The sequence below is a fragment of the Schistocerca piceifrons genome, chromosome 7 (assembly GCF_021461385.2).
Source record: "Schistocerca piceifrons isolate TAMUIC-IGC-003096 chromosome 7, iqSchPice1.1, whole genome shotgun sequence".
Taxonomy (NCBI): domain Eukaryota; kingdom Metazoa; phylum Arthropoda; class Insecta; order Orthoptera; family Acrididae; genus Schistocerca; species Schistocerca piceifrons.
The window spans coordinates 11,647,746-11,663,094 of record NC_060144.1 but is presented as its reverse complement, the minus strand read 5'-3'; the positions used below and the strand labels follow the sequence as shown (position 1 = coordinate 11,663,094).

At 39.7% G+C, this 15,349-nt stretch overlaps 1 protein-coding gene across 1 annotated transcript in view; it reads right to left on the bottom strand.

Annotated features, from left to right (window-relative positions):
* LOC124804976 (1-phosphatidylinositol 4,5-bisphosphate phosphodiesterase-like) overlaps positions 1-15,349 on the bottom strand; it is a 543,720-nt gene that overhangs the window by 208,732 nt on the left and 319,639 nt on the right. The window lies entirely within an intron of this gene.

Sequence of the window (15,349 nt, the reverse complement as noted above, 5' to 3'; positions counted from 1 at the left end):
CTCTCATGAATCATTACATCTCAGTAAAATTATAACAGTTTAACTTTCATGTGAGAGGGCGTTACAATGATGCCCTATGTGACAGGATGTCTAGAAGTGGCATGAGAATTAAATGATTACTGAATTTTACATAGGTTGTTTCTTTCATTTGTGTATGCATTACTATTATAAAAGACTAATACTGTATTTACTCGAATCTAAGCCGCACTTTTTTTCCTGTTTTTGTAATCCAAAAACCGCCTGCAGCTTAGAATCGAGTGCAAAGCAAGCGGAAGTTCTGAAAAAATGTTGGTAGGTGCAGCCACTAACTTCTGCCACCGAATACATGTAGCGCTACACAGGCATGCTTTGTAGGCACAAAGATAAATACTGGCACCAAAACCTCTGCGTCAGTAAATAAATTTTAAAAAAAGGTGGTAAACGAGCTTTTTTTTCTCCGCTCCGAGTTTCGACCACTACATTTTCGTACATTATCCAACGAAGTAAATACAAACTCCGTATTGTTCATCTTCAGATGTTGCAGAAATTCAATGTACAACGAAAATCCAACTGACAAGACTGTTTGAGATGTTTGTCAATATGGCCAACTCTATGTTCTGAATTTTTTCCTACCTGTGAGAAGAGATGGTTGCTAATAGGAACCTGATGAAATGTGAACCACATGCAGTATTCTCTTTACCATAAGAATAATACGAATATAAACATTTTGCCATGTATTCTTTCATGTTTGCTGCTATCTCATTTAAATCCTGTCTACGTAATAAACTACGAAACTAGAGTGAGACAACAGGAAACGCGGAAGAATATATCGTGTAATGTTTATATTTGTATTATTCTTTTGCCTATGGTTCAATTCTTTTATCTTGGCGGCTCGCGCATGCCCGCCCAGACGCGGGAGATTGCTGCGTTGCCAGTTGCACACGACGCACGCGCCAATAGAAGCAGCGCCAAAGTATAGCATAGTTCACAAGCTTATGTGTAGGGGGGAGCACGCAGTTCATGAAGTAAAGCCACCATGGCCGCATTAACCCTTTTGCTGCTACAAAGACGTGCTCCCTGCATTCCACGCTGTGCACGATTTTGTCACTGCACTGCTCGCCTGTGCAGACACATCGTGTTCCGACTGCTTTGACACCCTTATCAATCGATTCCACAAAAACTATTTGGCCCAAAAATTAGATTTTTACACATCTTCTTGACTGATACCTTCCCCCCATAAATGACTTAATTTTCTTTCGATGTTCAACACAGTTATTATGCAGCATTAAATATAGTAAACCATTGCATGAAATTTTGAAGAGTTTGCAGAGGTAAAAGTCCATAGAGTATACTTTCCATATGGTCGATTTTAGTTGCCACAATGTTGAGAATGAAATGTGGACAAGATACCTAAATTTCATATAAAATTTACTGTATAACAATAGCTCTTTTAAGTACCACATAGGTGTCGTGTGTAATATTGAGAAATATTCCGTCTTTCGCAACTGTAACAAAAGTTTTATTTACACTAGGCACGTTTGGCTTTATTTTAAAGCACTTCAATCAATCAAAAGGAAGTAGACAAAATACATTAAACAAAACTGTGGACTTACAAAAACATTAGGACTTGAATATACCGTCTATCAGTGAAGTGCTTTGAGCTATGTCAAATATAATTTTTGTGTGTGGCACACACAAACATCATTTATTTGCTAAAACACTGATCTGCCAACACAAACGTTGAATATTGTGTTACCGCAGCACAAAACTACAAAAGGTGACTTGGCAATGGAGGAGACAAAATACTGTCCACTGAAGATGCTTCAAAAGAGAAAAACGCGTCTGGTCTAAATAAGTCCCTTATTACAGTTGCAGAAGAGGAATATATTTCAGTACCATTGGTAAAACTGTGACTGTGGAACAAAAACGAGAAAGAGAACATGAGTACCATTGTGTATGTGCCATACCTTTCCTTGATTGAAGTGCTTTAAAATAAAGCCAAACGCCTCCGGTGTAAATAATACTTTTATTACAGTCACAAAAGACGGAATATTTCTCAATATTACATACGACACCTATGTCGTACTTAAATTAAATGAGATATTGTTATACAGTAAATTTTATATGAAATTTAGGTATCTTGTCCACGTTTCATTCTCAACATTGTGGCAACTAAAATCGACCATACAGAAAGTATACGCTATGGACTTCTACCTCTGCAAACTCTTCAAAATTTCGTGCAATGGTTTACTACATTTAATGCTGCATAATAACTGCATTGAACATTGAAACAAAATTAAGTTATTTATGGGGGGAAGGTATCAGTCAAGAAGACGTGTAAAAATCAAATTTTTGGGCCAAATAGTTTTTGTGAAATCGCATGAAAAGTGTGTCAAAGCAGTGGGAACACCATGTGTCTGCACAGGTGAGCAGTGCAGTGATGACAAAATTGCGCACAGCGCGGAATGTGGGAAGCACGTGTCTGCAGCAGCGGAAGGGTTAATGAAGGGACAAAGCACTAGAAATTTCAAAAAATTACATTCAAACGAATATAATTCGTGAAGTAAGGCACTTCGATATTGTTCTTAAATAATGAAAATATTAAGCACCGCATAAGGTTTGAACTCATAACCTTTCGTGTAGCAGCCCAACACCTTAACCGTTACGCTAACGCACCTCGTCTGAGTGCATAACGCCATGAGGACTATAACACGTCACGCAAAATACTGACAAACACTGTTGGTATGACTATGAATTACTCACGCTTCGTCGAAGTACAATAGGAAATAAACAATTACCGGTGTTCTTTATTGCGACAAAGGGGTTCGTGAGAGTGATACAAACACGTTTCCTTGCTATCGCCTGAATTAGGAGTCTTATTGCTTGTTTGGTTTAATTAATTAATAGAATAAGAAGCAATTGGTATAAAGAATGCTTTTTCCAAACTTCCTATAAAAGAATGTCTGCTATCAAGACATTGCTTTTGTTCTATTACTTTATTTACGGCTGAACGTTTCTAAAACTGAAGACACTCGTCCATGCTCTGCACTGCAGTCGAGATGTGGCAACGTCGTTCTCTGTTCATTGACTGACTGTGTTTTGTGACATCAGATGCGCAGAACGCACCTAAACTCGGCCGCCAACATAAATGACGCGCACTTTAGTAGTGATACAGTCAGAAATGAAGCACGGCAACTGGCTAGATTTTTAAATCTAAGATTACTCTAATTTCTGTGTAGAATTTGATGTACTAAAGAAGCGGCCACAAAGATTTTCAAACGGAGAAAAATTTTCACCTAACTCTCGTTCAGAACATGTTCTATCATACGCGGTCTATTATTTGGTTCTTGTTGATCATTATCAAAGAAGGCAGCAGTGTAAGTAACAACAAATAGCAGTCTCTTGCCATTGTTTCGCTAATGAGATGATTCCTCTCTTTTTTTTCTTAATTGTAAGTGGCTTTAACGTGCACAAAAGCAAGCCATACCATGAGCGGCGACAGGCCGTAAACACACACTATCAGAATGCGACAAACAATGCATGACACAGTACAGTAATGCATTTTCAGCTTAGAGTGATGTAAACACCTATTACAAAGAAAACGGCACTTATCAGATCAAAGCAAAATAAGCAATCGATTCAAACCAGATGAAACACGTGAAAAAGGAAGGGTACGCTTATAAATACGAACGGAGCGCCTGATGCATAGCAATGGCTACCTGGTAAAGCTTAACTGTTAAGCTTACGACTCGAACCAAACTACCGTAGGTGTATCGTCATTCATTCGAACTAAATTGTGTCTCATATTACAATGGACCAACTTTGTTTCGATTTGGAGGTGTGGCCTAAAACTTTTCTCTCCCCTTGAATTTCGAGTCTCAAATTTCAGGTGCGGCTTAGATTCGGATTTTTTTTTTTTTTTCCTTTATTTCGGGTCTCATTTTTCAGGTGCAGCTTAGATTCGAGTGCGGCTTAGATTCGAGTAAATACGGTAGATGTGTGATTTGTTTCATGTCCTCCCCTACCAATATTTCCTGCTGGAGAGAGATGATATCCTGTGAATGTGGAGCCCTGCCAGCATAACTTCTCATCGAAAGGCAAGATCAAGAAACAACTTTGGTGATTCTCTTTCTGTGCCTCATTATAACAATCTCAAACTGACAGAATTAGTAGAACTGCAGACTTTCATTGGTTAAGGATAATAATTTCCTAGTAGTTTGAAGTAGAATAGTATTTATTTATTTGAGATTACTGTAAATTTCTACTAACATATTGTGAGAGTGAGTAATTTGGGTGTTAGAGATTACTGCATTTCGTGTGTCTAAAGTTTACCTAAGGTGTCTAGTGCTTTCGTGCAAATATAGGGTGTACACTTTTCAATTTTTGTGTGCATGTGTAATAGTTAAAACCCATAGACACTACAAAATGGAACAACAAAAGAATTTAGAATATTTTGAGATGGAATCGATGCAGAATGTGGTAGTTGAACTTGGTGATGCAAGACCTGCAAGATCGGATCAGTTGGATACGACAATTGTGGACAGACTTCTGAGTGAAGTGGGCACTTCACGTGAAACAGGAAATGTAGCAATGAGGTCAGTAGAAGACACTATTGCCCGAATGCTTAAAGATTTTCAAAAATTAATGGTGCAAGGTATGAAGAACATGGAAGAAGTTAATAAAAGAGAACTCAAAAAGAGATATCTTCACAGATGAAGAATATGAAGAAACAAATAAAGGAAGAATTAAAGACTGTACCAAATGAAGTTCAAATTTTAAAGACTCAACAAGAAGATCTTGTCACACAAATGCAATCTTTATCTATAAAGGATGAAACAATTACCAAGGAAGTTCAAGACTTGAACAAAACTGTTGCTGAAGTGAAACAGAAGCAAGAACAGCTACTTGAGAATGAAGATATACAACAGACGACAAAATAAATGAATGATGTCACTGAAAAACAACAATCAGTAGACGAAAAATTACATAATATGTCAACAGTAGTAACTGCAATTGCTTCAGGGTGTGATAAATTCATTGCACACAAAATCAACGAGGAACATGCTGCTTATGAACCAAAATTAGACCAGTGGATACAAGACAAAGAAGTTTCAGTAAGCACTGTAATTGAGAAGAAAATAGAGGAAGGAATAAATTCTGGTACTATCAACATCCCTCAGATCGAAGGAATAGTAACTAAAGGAATGAAAGCAATACAAAACAAATTTTCAGAAGAGCTTTATAGTGCGAAAAGGGACTTATCACACAAATCAGATGAGTTGAAGGAGTTGAGTCAAGCGTCATCTATGAATAACAGGCACGAAGATGTATCGAATAATCCTTGGGAAAATGTCACCACCTGCCTAGAAAAGTAACAACAGATCTGCTTACATTCAAGAAGTCTTCAGAAAACAAGCACATAATTTTGGACAAACTGCAACATATGACAAAGAGAGTACATGTAGTGAAGAAAAGCTACTAAAATACGATCAGTTACAAACATTTTGTCCAGAAAAGAAGACAATACATCTGGTGGTGTTCATAAGGAGTTTTACTGACTTGTTACCAAGATTTTGGAGAGAGTACTGAAAGATGCAGCATGTAGCGGGTTATATGAGCTGGGAAATCAAAATGTGGGTTCATGAAGCCATAAAAACGTGCACTACGTATGAAGAGTTTGAGCAAGCATTCCTGTTGAAGTATTGGTCACGGGGTGCAAAAGAGAGGCTAAAGAAAGAAGTACTAAACCCAGAACCATTTACAATGACATCTGGAGGATTGTGTAAATATTTCGAAAAATATCTGAACAAAGCAAATACTGGGATAATCTGATGAGCAAAGATGATATCATCCAGATATTAAAATCAAAATTATCCACCGCCATCAGAGAAAAGTTCAAGACAATACTGGAACGTGACACTGAAGAATTTTTGACAACATTAGACACATATGTCATAAACCAAGAGGATAACTAAAAGCGTGCAGAGTATAATGGACAAATGACATGCAAAAATGTCAATGGTTTTAGACAAATGATCAGCTAGCAGTCTGCAACAGCAAATGAGGTGCGAGCACAACCACAGATGATTATGAATGGAAATAACCAAAGACAATATGGTTATGGGCCAAATTATAGGCAGATCCGAGGTAGAAACGGAAGACCTGACAGGAGATATCACCCGGGTTATGTAAGACACAACAGTGGAAATCAAACCTGGAACAATAACCAAGTAAACGTACAAGAACCAAGTATGAATGTACCATTGATTGCGAATGTGACAGACTGGCGTCAGAACATGCCTGTAATAACAGAAGTGCACAAAGATATAAACAGGAATACCAACACAAATCAGGGAAATGCCTAAAGACCTGCACCAGCTGCAGTGTTAGGGTCCAAAAGAATTGGAGGGGCAGTGATAGTAACTTGGCTATGCTACAATACGATGATGGCCATTTATTAAGAGATGAATTACTCTCAGAGCAGACAAGGTGTAAAGTTGAGGAAAGGCTGTCTCTGGTATCAGCAGTTAAGGGCAGAATTGAAAATAATGAAGTAAATATCATTCAGGACACAGGTGCAACAGCAAAGGTGATTTCAGCCAGTTTGTTTGACAAATTGAGCCAGGAAGCAAAGTTTCCAGTATATCCAGTTAATAATTGCAAACTCATAGGTGCTTTTGTATCCAAGAACAAGCTCGTTAGGAGGAAACTACTTACAATTGTTTATTTGGGGAATGGAGCCTATAAGGGCACATTTCTAACTGCTGAACAATTAATTGTGGACTGCACCCTAGGGCTGGATTTTTTTTAGGGAAACACACACAAACATAGATTTTACATGTGGTATTTTGAGAATGGAGAATGAAGCACAAGATGTTGAGGTACTTTTGCAGACAGAAAATGTATATGGTAAGCATTGTGAGGGAGCTTGCATACAGCTGGTAAGAAGCTATGAATCGAGCATGTGCCTAGAAGAGAAAAAAGGAACAAATGTAAATGAGTTATTAAATCATTTACAACAAAAAATTAACAAATCGCTCCAGCTGAGTTCTGAACAGACAGATCAACTTAACAGATTATTGTCTAGATTTATCAATGTATTTAATGAAGGACCTAGCATGTAAGTGGCTATGTATGTAAAATAGACATCAAACCACACAAGACATATTGCCAAAGTTATTACCCTGTCCAGTGGAGGCTATGAGCAGCTGTAGATCAAGAGATACAAACAATGTTAAATTGGGATATGATTGAATCTTCCACAAGTTCATATTGTAGCCCTCTTTTGGTAGTTCCCAAATCAGGAGGAAAAGTTTATCTTGTACTGGATGGACCTGTAATCAATACTATAACAATACCAATGCAAACACATCCAGAGAATATTGGCGAATTAATTCAATGACTTGTGGGGCTTGAACTGGCAAATAAAACTGCATGAAAGCTCGAGGAAGTACACTGCATTCATTTATGCTGTACTAAGTTATCAATTTAAACTTTTGCACTTCGGACTCAACGTAAGTGCAGGAGTCTTTATTGCAGCTTTAGATTATACCCTGGGACCTGAACTTAGAAGCAACCTAACTTAGTTCGTCGATGACATGGGGTAATCATATCAAAACTTTGGAAAGATGTCTCACAAAATTTGAAGAATCAGGAATCACAGCTGACTTGCACAAATATCACTTTGGTTTGAATTGGATTAAATTTTTAGAAAATTTAATTGATGAAAAGAGTATTTTACCACACGTGAAGAAGATCAGTGCAATAAAGAATTTCCCAATGCCATGTACAAAGGGACTGTCGAAAAGTTTTATGGAATTTTTCCGCAAATTTGTATCTGACCAATTCTTGGATTCAGAACATTTATTGAATTTACTGAGGAAAAATGCACACTGGCAATGGACCAGAGAATGTCAGAGAGACTTTGAGAAACTCAAAGAATCTTTGGTAAATGCACAATTACTGTATCATCCTGACATGAATGTGGAATTTGGATTAATGACAAATACATCGAATATTAGTTTGGGCGCATGCCTATTCCAAGTCAGGAAAATTGAAGGTCACACAACATTCCGTACAATAGCATTTGCTAGTAGGACCTTAAGCAACTGTGAAAGAGCTTATACCACCACTAAGACAGAAGCACTGGCAATAATATGGGCATTGGAAAAACAGTTGGGTTGATTATTTGCATGTATTCGAGAGTACTGTAAACAACTTACTACACATGTCAACAGAATTTACACCGGCTGAATTAATGTTCAATAAGGTAGACGAGAATGAGTGGGTAAACGGTTTGCCGAAACATGCTGAAGAAGAGCAAGAATTGCAGTCAAAACTGCGAGATGAGATAGTGAACACTACTGAAACGGCAAGGAAAAGGAAAATGAACTTTGACAAGAACTTAAAGAGAGTGTCTGAATACAAGATCGGAAACAAAGTTTTATTGAGGATGTACCCCAGTCTTCATTACTAAAGAAGATGAACAAAAAGTGGCAAAGACTGTATACAGGGCCATATGTAATTAGCAAATTACCAAACCCTGGTGCATATGTATTACAGTATGTAGGGTCAGGGAAAGTAAAGGAGATGTTCCCCCACCAACATCATGAGTAGCAATTGCTCAAACAAGACACAAAACAAAGGGGGACTCTGATGTAAACATCAGTGTGAAATGTTGGGTATCAGTAATAAGATAATTATTCAAAATTAAGGATGGAAAGGTTTTTTGATTGTGTCAATGGACATGTGATTTTTCGATGAAATTTATTTAGTAGTAAGTTATTACTGGTAGCATGCATTTAATGAGTACTAGTCTTGTCATGCATATGAGGCCAAAGAATTAGCTAGTGATAGAGAAGTTTACTTTGAATTTTTCAGTTTTCATGTTATTGTTAACAGTAATTGTTAGTTGACACTAAAATAAATTGATTTGCTGTCGAGTCATGCTTCAAACTAGATAGTTAGGTACTCTGATGATTTGGTTAGAAACAAATAAGGTACAGACTGAGATTGCTCAAGCTTTTTCTTGATAGTTAGTAATTATATTGAATACATTAAAGCTCCTATTTTTTAAGGGTGGAGAGAAGTAGTGTGAAGGTGAGCAGTCTTGAGTCGGTATGGGTACAGTTCATTGAATATAATGAATTAATGAAGAACAAAGATTCATGAGGAGGCAACGGCCTTGCCGCAGTGGATACACCGGTTCCCGTCAGATCTCCAAAGTTAAGCACTGTCAGACGTGGCCGGCACTTGGATGGATGACCATCCGGCCCACCATACACTCTTACCATTTTTCGAAGTGCACTCGACCTCGCGATGCCAACTTAGGAGCTACTTGACTGAATAGTAGTGGCTCCGGTCAAAGAAAACCATCATAACGACCAGAAGAGGGGTGTGTTGACAACCTGCCCCTCCTATCCGCATCCTCATCTGAGGATGACACGGCAGTCGGATGGTCCCGATGGGCCACTTGTGGCATGAAGATGTAGTGCTTTTTTTTTTTTAAAGGTTCATAAGTGAACATTAAACTGGAGACAATGTACAAGACACTGATTATGTGACTAAGCACTAGTGACTCTATATGGATCCTTAGTGAGATAATATAAATCCATTCAAGTGAACACAAGCAACTTCATTTTGGAAATATTGTGCATACTTGGTGGATGAAATCACAATGGTAGTGAACATAGTGCTCTGAAGGATACGAGGAACTTCAGATGGAAGTCTTGTTAGTGGTCTTAGAATAACAGAACTTCACTGGAGAAGGAAAGACTTCTTGGAGCTACAAAAGAGTGACAATGATTTTTTTCCTTTTCCAATAACATCATCATGGACAACGGTTGTTGGTGTGGTGTATTATTGTGTTCATTTCTGACAAAGATGTGATTCTGTGAATAACCAATACTATCATCATGGACAATGGTTGTTAATGTAGTGAATTATTGAGTAACTGTGAACCAAAATGCGATCTTTTTGGTAGTAGCAATAACATCATGAACAACAATAGTTGACTTGGTGTGTTATGGATCACATATAAACCCGAAAGTGATGCTGGAATCTTTCTAATTGCAGGCACAGTACATGTAAGCCATACCATATCAAAACTGCTGCACTGTTACTAAAGGAGCGATTAATGTTTTGAACTTGGCTGTACTCAGCAACCATAATTAATTACAATGTTACAAACTTCCAGCCAACAGATTGCAAACAACCGGTTGGCTGGAAGTTTGTAACATTGTAAAGGTGTGATTATTCTTTTTAGGGAGTATAGCTTCGGTAAAACATTAATGCCTGTTGAATTATGTTTCATGTAATCAGGATGAAGGCGGTACCTAAGGTTGACGTAACGGTTTCGAGAAAAATCTACTGTCAACCTCACATTCCATTCTTGTGCTGAAGGTCATACATCTTCCTGCCTCTCCAAAAACCTTCCACTGCCATAACATCACAGCTCCGCCACCAAGAACTGCCTCTTCAGCCGTGAGAAGAAAAATTGGTGCTCATAATATAGCAGAGATGCTGAGTCATAGATAGGCAACACATAGGCAAGACTCTCACAATTAAAGATTTCGGCCATTAAGGCCTTTATCAACAACACACACACACACACACACACACACACACACACACACACACACACGACTGCAGTCTCAGGCAACTGAAACCAATGTGAGCAGCGGCACCAGTGCACGATGTGAGTGGTGACTGTGTGGGGTAAGGAGGAGGCTGGAGCAGGGAGAGGGAGGCACAGTATGGTGGGGGTGGCAAACAGGGAAGTGCTGCTGGTTAGATGAAGGGTAGGGGAGAGGGGGGGGGGGGAGGGGGGGAAGTAGTGGAAAAGAAGATAAATAAAAAGACTGGATGTGATGGTAGAATGACAGCTGTGTAGTGTTGGAATGGGAACAGGGAAGGGGCTGGATGGGTGAGAACAGGGACTAACAAAGGTTGAGGCCATGAGGGTTACGGGAACATAGGAAGTATTGCAGGGAAAGTTCCCACCTGCACAATTCAGAAAATATGGTGATAGTTGGAAGGATTCACACGGCACAGGCTGGGAAGCAGTCATTGAAATGAAGGATATCATTTTTGCCAGCATGTTCAGAAACAGGATGTCCCATTTGTTTCTTGGCCACAGTTTGACTGTCGCCATTGGTGTGGACAGATAGCTTGTTGGTCATCATGCCTACATAGAATGCAGGGTAGTGGTTGCAGCTTAGCCTGCAGTTCACCTGAGTGGTTTCACAGGTAGCCCTACCTTTGATGGGATAAGTGATGTTAGTGACCGGACCAGAATAGGTGGTGGTGGGAGGACATAAGGGACAGGTCTTACATTTAGGTCTATTACAGGGGTATGAGCCATGAGGTAAGGGGTTGGAGCAGGGGTTGTATAAGGATCGACAAGTATACGGTGTAGATTCAGTGGACGGTGGAATACCACTGTGGGAGGGGTGGGAAGCATAGTGAGCAGCACATTAGTCTACTTTGCTTATTTTCATTCGCTTATGTCGTATGGTATCTGAAGTGAGTGATCGTTTGACATGAAAATTAGTCTACTTTGTTTATTTTCATTCACTTATGTTGTATGGTATTATATTTTGGGGTAAATCTTTCCATTCCAAAAAGATATTTTTGTCCCAGAAATGGGTGGTTTGGGCAATAAGTGGTGTAAGTTCACTAACCTCTTGTCAACCCCTTTTCACAAGTCTGGGCATTTTGACACTGGCCTCTCAATATATGTATTCCATACTGTCATTTCTTGTTAACAATATTAGCTTATTCCCAAGAATAAGCAGCTTTCATTCAGTTAATACTTGGCAGAAATCAAACCTGCATTTTAATCGGACTTCCTTAACTCCTGTGCAGAAAGGTTTGCAGTACACTGCTGCATCCATTTTCAATAAGCTACCACTCGAATTCAAAACTCTTAGCAGTGATCCACGCCCTTTCAAATAAAAACTGAAGAGTTTCCTCATGGATCACTCCTCCTATTCTGTCGAGGAGTTTCTGTAAAAATTAAGCTGATTCTTGTTGTATTGTTGACTGTGTTAACTTAAAATTACGGATTGACTTTTTCGGGATCATAAACATTTTATTTTTATTTGTTATTACTTTTACGTTGTAATTTCATGTACTGACACATTCCATGACCTTGGAGATTTGCTCCTCAGTTTGGTCCTACGGAACCTGACGTGTAAATAAATAAATAAAAAGATTAATGGAAAATCTCATATAAGATGTGAAACAAATACTGACAAAGAGATAGAGGGGCTGGCCAGTACTTACCTCAGCTCAGTACAGCCGCTAGATACACATAAAACAGAACTGAAAATTTACATTCCTAGCTTTCGGAACTTTGTTCCTTCATCAGGGAGGAGAGAGGGGATAAAAGGGAAGAAGGGAAAGTGGATTCAGTTACTCACAATCCAGGTTATGAAGCAACAGGGAAAGGTAAACAGGGAGGGTAGCAAGGATGGAGGCATGGTTGTCAGAGGGAAGCCAAAGATATTCTACTGTAAGTACTGTGCCAGCTTCAAACCAAAGAGGATGCATACAGAAGTAAAGAGGTATATAGTATAAAGATAAACACAACTATGTAGGATGAAAAGATGCGTGAATGGCTAAAGAGGAAAGGGAAAGAGGAGAAGACTGAAGAGTGAATGGGAGTGAGGTTGTTTAACGTAGGTTCAGTCCAGGGGGATGGCGGGATGAAAGGATGTGTTGGAGTGCAAGTTCCCATCTCCGCAGTTCAGAGGGACTGGTGTTGGGTGGGAGAAGCCAAATGGCACATACGGTGTAGCAGGTTCCTAGGGAAGGGAGCGTTTGATGTCCCTACAGCCTAGGTATTCGTGGCAAACGTATCTGCTCCAGTGACGAATCCCTCAACAACTACACCAATAACCTGACCAGTGCTTTCCTCTCCCGCAACTATCCTGCAGACCTTGTCCACAAACAGATTTCCTGAGCAATACATTCCTCCCCGTCCAACAACAATGTTCCTACCCCCAGACCACACAGAAGCATCCCCCTTGTGACCCAATATTATCCTGGCCTCGAAAACATCAACAAATTACTCCGCCAGGGATATGACTTTCTCAAGTCAATCCCTGAAATGAGATCATCCCTTGACAAAATTCTTCCCACACCACCCAGAGTTGCCTTTCATCGCCCCCCTAACCTCCGTAACATCCTTGTTAAACCCTACAATATTCCCAGACTACCTTCTCTACCCAGCGGTTCCTACCCCTGTAACCGACCCCGCTGCAAAACCTGCCCCATGCATCTGCCCACAACCACCTACTCCAGCCCCGCTACTGGTAAAACATACACAATTCAAGGCAGGGCTACGTGTGAAACTACACATGTCATTTATCAACTGACATGCCTGCACTGCATAGCCTTTTACATCGGCATGACAACAACCAAACTGGCTGAGCGCATGAACGGACACAGACGAACTGTCCGCCTAGGAGACACCCAATACCCAGTAGCGGAGCATGCCCTCCAGCATAATTCTAGGGACCTAGGAACCTGCTACACCGTATGTGCCATTTGGCTTCTCCCACCCAACACCAGTCCCTCTGAACTGCGGAGATGGGAACTTGCACTCCAACACATCCTTTCATCCCGCCATCCCCCTGGACTGAACCTACGTTAAACAACCTCACTCCCATTCACTCTTCAGTCTTCTCCTCTTTCCCTTTCCTCTTTAGCCATTCACGCATCTTTTCATCCTACATAGTTGTGTTTATCTTTATACTATATACCTCTTTACTTCTGTATGCATCCTCTTTGGTTTGAAGCTGGCACAGTACTTACAGTAGAATATCTTTGGCTTCCCTCTGACAACCATGCCTCCATCCTTGCTACCCTCCCTGTTTACCTTTCCCTGTTGCTTCATAACCTGGATTGTGAGTAACTGAATCCACTTTCCCTTCTTCCCTTTTTTCCCCTCTCTCCTCCCTGATGACGGAACAAAGTTCCGAAAGCTAGGAATGTAAATTTTCAGTTCTGTTTTATGTGTATCTAGCGGCTGTACTGAGCTGAGGTAAGTACTGGCCAGCCCCTCTATCTCTTTGTCAATAAATAAAAAGACTCAGTGTGGTGCAAATATGTGAAACTAGCAGGCAACCATGCCACAGATACATTCTTGCCTCTTACAGCCAATGGGGTGTATTTGAAAGGGGCCAAATTGTGGCCTCCCAAGTAGTGGGATAGTCTTTCCCAACTTAAGTTGGATGTGCTGCATCATTTGTGCAACATTCTCACACAAACAGATGAGATTCTGACATCCATGCAGAACAGCAGATAGGAAAGAGTATACTATTTTTTGTTGTCCCCCTGCCACATTTATCACATATGACACTCATAGCTTTTTGCTCTCATTAATTTATGCATAATGTTTTAGCAGTAATCTATGTCTTGCATATTACCCTATCTTCCACCTTTAAGATTTAAGGTTTTCAAATCTCACCTGTGCAGCCCCAGTGATCAGTCTTTCTTTCTCATTCTGTCTGGTGTCTCCCCTGACCCAGGGTTGTGGGTGATTTTTCCAAACTCTAGCCCTTTTCCTAAATATCACCAGTCCTTTTCACTCGGCCCTCTTCCTTCCCTTTCAACCATTCTGCCAGAAGAAGAAGCAACTGACTACGACAGTTTGTCTCCAATTGTTACTTATACAAACTGACCAAATGCAGTCTTCAGATCACTTTTCTTTATTTGTTGAAATAAAGAAAAGTGATATGGAGACTGACTTTGAATAGTTTTGTAAAAATAAAAGTAATGGCATTTGGAGGATGTGAACCATTTAGGCCCAAAACAGTCATTAATAGTGAAATAACAGAGCAAGTTAACAAACTTGACTTACACAACGAATGATGATTTGTCTAGAAAACTGCAGAAACTCCAGTAGCTATGTGGTACAGTCAAACATCATTTTAAAATTAGCAGAAGAAATAAATTATCTAAACTATATAAAGTAATGACACTACAAAAATTGTTGTGCGGACGTTAATGTTGGACACTTACTAAACGGCAGATCAACAGGATAGAAAGCACAGAGATGAAGATCATGAAAGTGACAAGTGGTCTCACACTGCTTCACAGGGAGAGAAATTAAAACATAAGAAAGCAATTAAACATATTTATTCAAGAAATAAATAGTCAAGTACACAAACTTATGGAAGTAGCAAATAACAAGAATGCCAGAAAGGTAATGAAAAGGATATGCTGCTCACCATAAAGTGGAGATGTTGAGATGCCGACACGTACGCATGCAGACGCGCACACACGCCCCCTCCCCCCCTCACCACACACACACACACACACACACACACACACACACACACACACACACACACACACACACACA